Raw genomic sequence first — 9105 nt, 5'->3', positions numbered from 1 at the left:
AACATGCAAATGAGCCACTCGGGCAATGTCAGGTAATAGTTTTTAACTCAAAACATCAGAAAAATGCAATTTAAGTCTTTAAACTTTAGCAATATGACTACACATTTCAAAACAGGGTTTAACTCAGGACTGAAATCATTTAATATGCTAAGTGTCATGAAAACAGTGATAATAATCCCTAAAGGATTCAAATAATTGGCACGAAGCCCAAATATAGCAATCAACCCAAATAATGATGATAACAAGTAGTTTCAGTCAATTACGCAATAAAACCAACAACCGGGACGGACTAAGTCACAATCCCCAACGGTGCTCTACCCCACGCTCATACCTGGCGTGCAAGTCACCACAATACAGCACTATGATGTGCAAATCCGGGGTTTCAAACCCTCAGGATATTATTTACAAGTATTACTCACCTCGAACCGGCGAAATCTCTAGCCCGCGATGCCTTTGTCCCTCCAATTAGCCTCCACGTGCGTCGAATCTAACCAAAATCAGAGCGAATACATCACACTATGCCAAGGGAACAATACCCAATCGAAAACAATCAAAATATAGCAAAAATCTCGAAACTAGTAAAACCCGAGCCCTGGGCCCACTTCTCGAAAAATTACAAAACTCACATCACCAGATTCCTCGTCTCGCCACGAGTCCGTACATATCAAATTTACCAAAATCGGAGTCCAAATGCTCCCTCAAATCCCAATTTAAATTCTCAAAATTCCAAGCCCTAGCTCATCAATTTTAGGCTTAATTCCATGAATTTCTAGGTGGATTTCACAATATAATCGAGTTTTAAGACAAAGATTCTTACCTCAAGTCGATTCCTCTTGAATCCCTCTTTCATCTCCTCCAAAAATCTCCAAAAACGAGCAACTATGGGTGCAAAATGACCTCAAAATCGCGACTGACGTGTTTTAAAACATTCTGCCCAGGTATTTACTCTTCGCGATCGCGGAGAACAATTTTTCCAGCCCAAAATTTACTCTTCGCAATCGCGGAGAACAATTTTTCCAGCCCAAAATTTACTCTTCGCGATCGCGGTCAATGCTTCGCGATCGTGATGAACAGTTCCCAGCTCTTCCGGACAGCCTCCAGTATAACGGTCATAACTTTTTGCACACAACTCCAAATTACAAATGGTTTGATGTTCTGAAAACACATAGAGCTATAATTTCATATGTTTCTCATTTCCTGACTCCTTATACATTGCGAGATATAAGCTTTCAAAGTCAACCCTGTGTATTAGAGACCTTCCCGGGCAGCCTATAGTGTAACCACCATAACTTTTTGTACACAACTTCAAATTCCAATTAATTTATATTTCTAAAAACTAGACACAAAGGGCTACAATTTTCAATATTTGGATCATCTCCAAATTCCTTATAGATTGTGAGATATAAGCTTCCGAAGTGGGATCAACGCAGCAGGATATTTCTTCTCCGCGATCGCGAACGGCTTTCCGCGATCGCGATTCATTGGCACATTTCTCACATTTTACTCACCGAGATCGCGACCAAGATCGCATAGAACACTGCTGTAGCCAAAAACCAGCAGTTAAAAATGGCCTAGAAATGGTCCGAAACCACCCCGAAACTCACCCGAGGCCCCTGGGACCCCAACCAAAAGCACGTACATGTCTTAAAACATTATCCAAACTTGTTCCAATCATCAAAACACATCTAACAACACTAAAATCATCAATTCTCATCGGATTCAAGCCTAAGTTCTTTAAAAACTTTCGAAACACGCATTCGATCAAAAACCCAACCAAACGGCGTCCGAATGACTTGAAATTTTGCACACACATCACAAATCACATATCGAAGCTACAGCAACTCTCGGAATTCCATTCCGACCCTCGGATCAAAATCTAACCTATCAACCGGAATTCGCCAAAATACTAAATTCGCCAATTCAAGCCTAATTCTACACCGGACCTCTAAAATAAATTCCGATCGCACTCCTAAGTCACAAATAATCCCCCGAAGCTAATCGAATCACCGGAAATCACATCCGAGCCCTATAACTCATAAGTCAACATCCGGTTGACTTTTCCAACTTAAGCCTTCCTTAAAGAGACTAAGTGTCTCATTTCTTATCAAAGCCAATCCAAATCTACTCTCACACACCACATACCGATAACGAAACATGAAGAAGCATAAAATGGGGGAAACGGAGCAGTAACACATGAGACGACGGGTCGGGTCGTCACACTCTCTATTTTTGGGCTGAGGGTACATGATTTGCGAAGGAAAATTAATGTCTTTGGCCTCTATGTTAGAGTAAGTGAACATATTTTTAAAAGTACGTGGTGGTTGTGAGTTGAGTCTTGAGGCTGAGCGGTTACGATCTGGTACTTAGTCTGCTTCAAATATTCTTGGAAGGATGACTTAGGAAGGCTATTTGATGTCTTCTCTATGTGAAGTGTGGTTGATTGCTCGAGTATAAGCAATAGGTTACGTATGGATATTGATGGTAGGCTAGAAACCCGTATTTTTGCCATATTTTTGCACTATAATTACATCACTTTATTCGTGTTTGAGGGTAATTGATGATGATTTGCACTTCTTACATATTTTATGCACTGTAGGAGATGATTCCGAGTTAAGAAGATATTTTGGAGCTAAATTGGATAATTTGGAGCTTTGAAGTTCAAGTAAAAGCACAAAAAATTAAATCGAGATCGCGTTTAGGGTTGAGGACTAAATCTGGATATCAAAAAGTGAGAAACAAATCCCATACTGAGAAAATTGTACCATCGCGACACATGGGATGCTGCGAGGTGCAGCGTGGCAGTGCAACTGAAGATTTCTGTCAAAAAAGGGCTTTTTGAACTTGTCCATTAGCGTAGCACATGGTGCGTCGCGAGGCGCGGCGCGCCTGTGCAATTCTGCTGACAAAATTTTTCCACTTCGGCTTGGAAAGGGTAGGTTCGTTCGGATCCACTTTATATGGTATAAATACACCAAAAATATGATTTTGAGAGGATGTTTGGCCTACGAAATATTGGAAAAGCATTGGAGACTCTAAGGCACAAGAATTTATTATTCTTCCATCAACTCAACACCCGCGTTTGGATTGAATTCTTGTTTTCTTACTTAATTTTATCCGTGATGATTTTTCCTACAATTATGGAGTAGTTTTCCCTTAGAGTTTTGACAGACATGGTGTATTGATGATTGATTAGGGATTCGATTCTTGATAATTGCTCGAATTTATTGGTTGAGTTTTGAACTATATTGTGAAGTTGTTCATTGTTTTTCTTAATTGAAGGGGAGTTTTATATTGAATTTATTTACATCTTATGCGCTAATTTGAATTCGTGATCTAAGTAATCAAAAGAGCAACAACAACAACAAAAAATATATCCAGTATAATCCCACAAGTTGGTTCTAGGGAGGGTAGCATGTACGCGGACCTTACCCCTATCACGTGGAGGTAGAGAGGATGTTTCCGAAGATCCTCGGCTAAAGAACAAAATGAAAAGGAGGAGTAGAAATAAGTTGTATCAACATCGATATATAAACAGCAACGATATAGTAAAATAACTGAAGTGCAAGAAATAACAGGTAGGAATACGACTCCACGAAAAGGAAAAAAAGAAAAAAAAACAGACTACACGACTAATATTATTGCCACTAGGATGACAAAGGAATACACCCAGCTAATCCCTAACCTTCTACCATAATCTTCGACCTCCATACCCTCCTATCTAGGGCCATGTCCTCAGTAAACTGAAGTTTTACCATGTCCTGCTTAATCACCTCACCCCAATACTTCTTAGGCCTACCTTTACCTTTCCTCATGCCCACCGCAACCAATCTCTCACAACTCCTCACGGGGTCATCAACGCCTCTCCTATTCACATGCTCGTTCCATTTAACCTTAGTTCACGCATATTGTCCTCCACGAGGGCCACTCTCACCTTATTCCAAATAACTTCATTCCTAATCTTATCTCTCTTGGAATGCCCCCACATCTACTTCAACATCCTTATCTCGGCTACTTTCATATTTTGGATATGAGAGTTCTTAACAGGTCAACACTATACCCTATATAACATAGTTGGTCTAACCACCACTTTGTAAAACTTACCTTTAAGTCTATGCAACACATTATTATCACACAAAATGCCAAATGCGAGCCACCATTTCATCCAGTCCGCTCCAATACAATATGTGACATCCTCGTCAATCTCCTAATCCCCTTGGATTACTAATCCTAGGTATTTGAAACTTTTTTTCTCGGGGAGAACTTGGTTGTCAAGCGACACTACCACGTCTGTATCACGATTCCCGTCACCAAACTTGCACTCCAAGTACTTTGTTTTGGTCCGATCAACTTAAAACCTTTTGACTCTAGAGTCTGCCTCCAACCCCTAGCCTCGCATTAACACCATCCCACGTCTCTTCAATCAGGACAATATCATCTGCAAATAACATGCACCAAGGCACTTTTGTATCATAGCTTAAGTTAGGTGCACAAACAAATTTTTTACGCGGTCATATTATGTTGTCATATATATGTAGCTACTCTGTATATATTTGATATAATAAACTAAAAATATATTAACAATCTGGTATAACCTCTTAAATTGCATGTAACTTATATCCTATTAGGTGCATGTAACTCATATCCTTTTGAAAGAGATTAAAAGTTATTCACTTTTTATAAGCATACTATTTTGGCATAATCATTTATTATTCAAAGCTCTTTTGTCCAATTAATTTTAGATTCATGTTGCTTAACACCCACTAGAGAAAATGTAACGACCTGACCGGTTGTTTCAAGAGTTATAGCTCTGTTCCCCCATTTCCTGTTTCTTGTGTTGTTCAGCTATATTTTGACTTACCGGGTTAGTTGCTTTGGGTCCGGAGTGGTTTTGGAGTGACTTGAGACATTTAGTCTCTTAGAAAAAGGTTTGAGTTGGAAAAGTTGACCGAATGTTGACTTATGTGTAAACAATCTCTGATTTAAATTTTGATGATTTCGTTAGCTCCTTTAGGTGATTTTGGACTTGGTAGCGCGTTCGGAATGTGATTTAAAGGCCCGTGGTAGAATTTGGTTTGAATTTTGCGAAATTTAGAATGGCGATTTTGGTCGGTAGTGGAAAATTTTGATATTGGGGATGAAATGGAATGCCAGAAGTTTGAGTAGGTTCATGGTATCATTTTTGACTTGTGTGCAAAATTTGAGGTCATTCGGACGTGGTTTAGCGGGTTTCGGCATCGTTTGTGGAATTCGGAAGTTTAGAAGTTCTTAGGCCTGAGTCCGAGTGTAATTTTGTGTTTTCATGTTGTTTTGAGCAATCTTAAGGTTTGACTAATTTGTATGATGTTATGGGACGTGTTGGTACTTTTGGTTGTGGTCCCAAGGGCCTCAGGGTGATTTCGGGTGGTTATCAGATTGATTGGAGTTGAAGAAGTGCAGCTGAAGCTGCTAGTTCTGGTATTTTCACACCTGCGGTGGGGAGCCCGCAGGTACGGTCTCGTAGAAGCGAAGAGGAGCTTGCAGATTTGGGCAAGGCTGAGGTGGACTGGAAGCGCAGGTGCGAGATTAGGAGCGCATCTGCCGAATCACAGATGCGGCAAAGGGCCTGAGAAGAAAGGATCGCAGAAGCGGGCAGGGCCCACAGGTGCGTACTCGCATGTGCGAGTATTTGACCGCAGATGAGAGTAAGTGGGATCCGCACCTGTGATGAAATTTCTGCAGGTGGGGCGTCGCAGAAGTGTAAATGGTACCGCATATGTTGTTTTGCTGGACAGAAGGTATAAATAGACACTTTGGGATTTTTCCCCATTTTTCATATCCTTGAGCTCGGATTTTGGGGATTTTTTAGAGGGATTTCAGAGCTATAACTGAGGTGAATTCCTTATGCTTATTTATGTTCAATAATGGTGTTTCCCCACTGATTTTACACCGAATTGGTGAGTTTTTGAGGTGAAATTTGGGAGGTTAGGGCTTGAGAATTGGAGAATGAGTTTTGGGGATTTGGAGGGGCAAAAGATGTCGTATTTTGATGAATTTAGTATGGTTAGACTCATGAGCGATGGACTTTCGGGTTTTGTGACTTTTGTTGGATTTCGAGATTTGGGCCCAGGGGCCGGGTTTGAGTCGATTTCGGATTTTGGAGTCTAATTTAGTAGTTTTCTTGTGAATTGATTCCATTAGCATACATTAATGGTATTGTACTGATTGCGGCTAGATTCGAGATGTTTGGAGGCCGATTCGAGAGGCAAAAGCATTGCGGAGTAGATTTTGCTCGGATTGAGGTAAGTAACGGTTATAAATCTGGTCCTGCGGGTATGAAACCCCGGACATTGTGTCTTGTGACTATTTTGGAGGTGACGCATATGCTATGTGATGGGTGTGTGGGCGTGCACCGAGGGGATTGTAACTTGGTCCGTCCCGTAAAACTGTAAAGTTGAACAACATGTTGTTAGCTATATGCTCTCTTTGTGTTATGGAAGATTGACTATAAATCATGTTAGAAACCATGTTTAGGCTATATGTTGGCACTGTTGGGTCCCGTAGGGGCCGTGTTACATGTTGAGTTGCCTGTTAACTGCTATTTGTACTCACTCACAGTTTTTACCTACATACCATATCTCAATCTCTATTATTCTGTTCGATTCATCATGTTATTGTTGTTTAGGCTAATTTTCCTGATATTTGAGGGCCCGAGAGACTGGAGAGATTGATGACTGAGTGAGGCCGACGGCCTGATTGTGAGGATATTTTTGGGATCGGGCTGCATGTTGCAACATATTTTATTGATTTATGCTTGAGTGAGGCTGAGAGCCTAATTGTTTTCTGCCATGATTGGCTTGTTATAGTGCTTGGGCAGAAGGAGCCCCTCCAGAGTCTGCACACCCCCAGTGAGCGAAAGTAGCTACTGAGTGCGAGTGCTGAGTGTTTGTGAGGATTGAATGACTGGGAGGAATGAGTGATTGTGAGGTTGGAGTGATTGGGAGGACTGAGAGATGATTGCCCGAGGGGCAGTAAATTGATGCACACAGTTGCCTCATATCCATGTTTTGAAAACTGTTGAAAAATATTCTTATCTGGATTTCCTTGAACTTGACCAAAATAAACTAATTTGACTTGAATTACTAGAACTTGGGAAGAATGACTATTCTCCTTTCTGAAATTATTGAAAATGAATTAAAGTTGTGTAGCTCGTCACTATCTTCAATTCCTTATTTATTATTGTTACTTACTGAGTTGGTGTACTCACGTTACTTCCTGCACCTTGTGTGCATATCCATGAGTTGTTGGCCGCGGAGGTTGTTAATAGTACTCGTAGCTGGTCATTGGAGATTGCGAGGTAGCTGCTGGCGTTCATAGCCTTGATTTCTTATTCCCTGCCTTTCCTTATGTTCTGTATTTTGGATTCGAGACTATGTGTCAACGCCCCCTTTTTTTCTAAGGCGAAAATCGGGTCTACAACATTAGGGAGGACAACTCGTTCCCTTTTGGGAATTGGGTTTTGAAATTGAAGAGTCGCCACCTAATGATTAAAGTGCATTAGGACAATAAAAGGGTTTGAGTTTGAAGAACCAGAGTTTGGGTAAGGGCTAGAAATTATCTCGAGGGGAAGGTATTAGGCACCCCTCAAGATCCACTAGTGTGGTTCCCGGCCATGTTATAATTGTGACTTCACATATTCAAGCAAGCAATTAAAGGGCTCGAATAGAAGAGGTTTGCATATAACATTGCAGATAAGTTGAAACTGTGAGGAAGAGGGCAAAAATTTGTGAACAAATTCTAAAAAAAAAAAGCAGATAAAAACAAAGAGAAAAGTAAAGGGAAGGGGGGGGGGGTCCTAGGTTCATGATTAATATGGATCACATCAATGCAATATCCAGTAATCACTCCTCAGAAGAGGGGGCTACATGGGATATTAACGCATCGGTCATCATCTCCATATCTACCCTTCCCACCCCGTTAAGGTATTAAAGCGCGGGATGATATCGTTACTTATTGCGTGCTATTACCTGTCCCGTCCTATAAGTCCTGGAGGGTATTTAGGACCACTATTCCTATGTGGTAAGGACTAGGCTGAACCCTCAGGTTTAAAGGATAAAATGCTAAGCAACATACATAACAAATAGGACCGCACATAAGGGAACATACAAAGACAAATAAAGGCTCACAGATCCCTCCACAAGTGAACACGTAATTAGCACGTCTCAAACACATTTAAGGTCTCAAAGATGGGAGTATAAAAAGACAGGAACGTTGAAGTTAAAACAGTAGGTTTCAAGAGGACAATTTTATAACCTATCGGGGAAAGCAGAAGGTTCAGTTAAGACTAAGTGACTTGAAGAATGTTCAATTTTCAGAAACACGACTAAAGACAGCAGTAAGATTTAGAAGTATACAGCAGTTTAGAATATAAATAAGAAATCATTGAAACACGTTTTTTTTTAAAATAGAATGAGGACATTGAAGATACAGTAACTTGACGAGATCCCATAAGTATTCAAAATAGCACGCTTCTGGGCAGAAAGGGTAACCCAGTAGTTTGAAAACATAATAGAACACACATCAGCGAGAGTAAACAGATGCACAATTTCGAGATTATTTCAAAATAGGGCGGAAGTTTTAGTAAAACGGAGTGAACCTCAGAGAGGTAAAGAAAAAGCAGAGTTCAAAATGTTAAAGGAGGATGATTGGTCCTAAACTGGTAAAACACGATTAATCAATTCTTATCGGGCCTAAAGTTTGCCTAGGCGTCGTATGTATTGCCTAATTGTCTTAAAGGGTGAACATGCATATTTGATCCCTTTTTTAGTTTCAAAAGAGGTACACAAACAGTTAGCCGTACTTGTATTATTAGGTTAAGCATGCTAATCAGACGTTTGACAATTGCAACTCAGGCAGGTATGACACCTTAAGTAACAGGATGTCTAATGCACATAGGAGTTCCTAAAACATGATTTCTAAATGTTAATGAGAATGCAACAACAGTTATTTGCTTATTACAATTATTGCTTGTTATTAACTGATCATGGTTGCAAGATGAACATGATAACAGGCTGAAAGTAAAGAACCTAAAGCATGATCTCTAGTGAATGAGATGCATGTCCTATACAG

This window comes from Nicotiana attenuata, unplaced genomic scaffold (genome assembly GCF_001879085.1).
Source record: "Nicotiana attenuata strain UT unplaced genomic scaffold, NIATTr2, whole genome shotgun sequence".
Lineage (NCBI taxonomy): Eukaryota > Viridiplantae > Streptophyta > Magnoliopsida > Solanales > Solanaceae > Nicotiana > Nicotiana attenuata.
The sequence above is the reverse complement of the archived record's forward strand: the minus strand, read 5'-3'. Positions refer to the sequence as shown.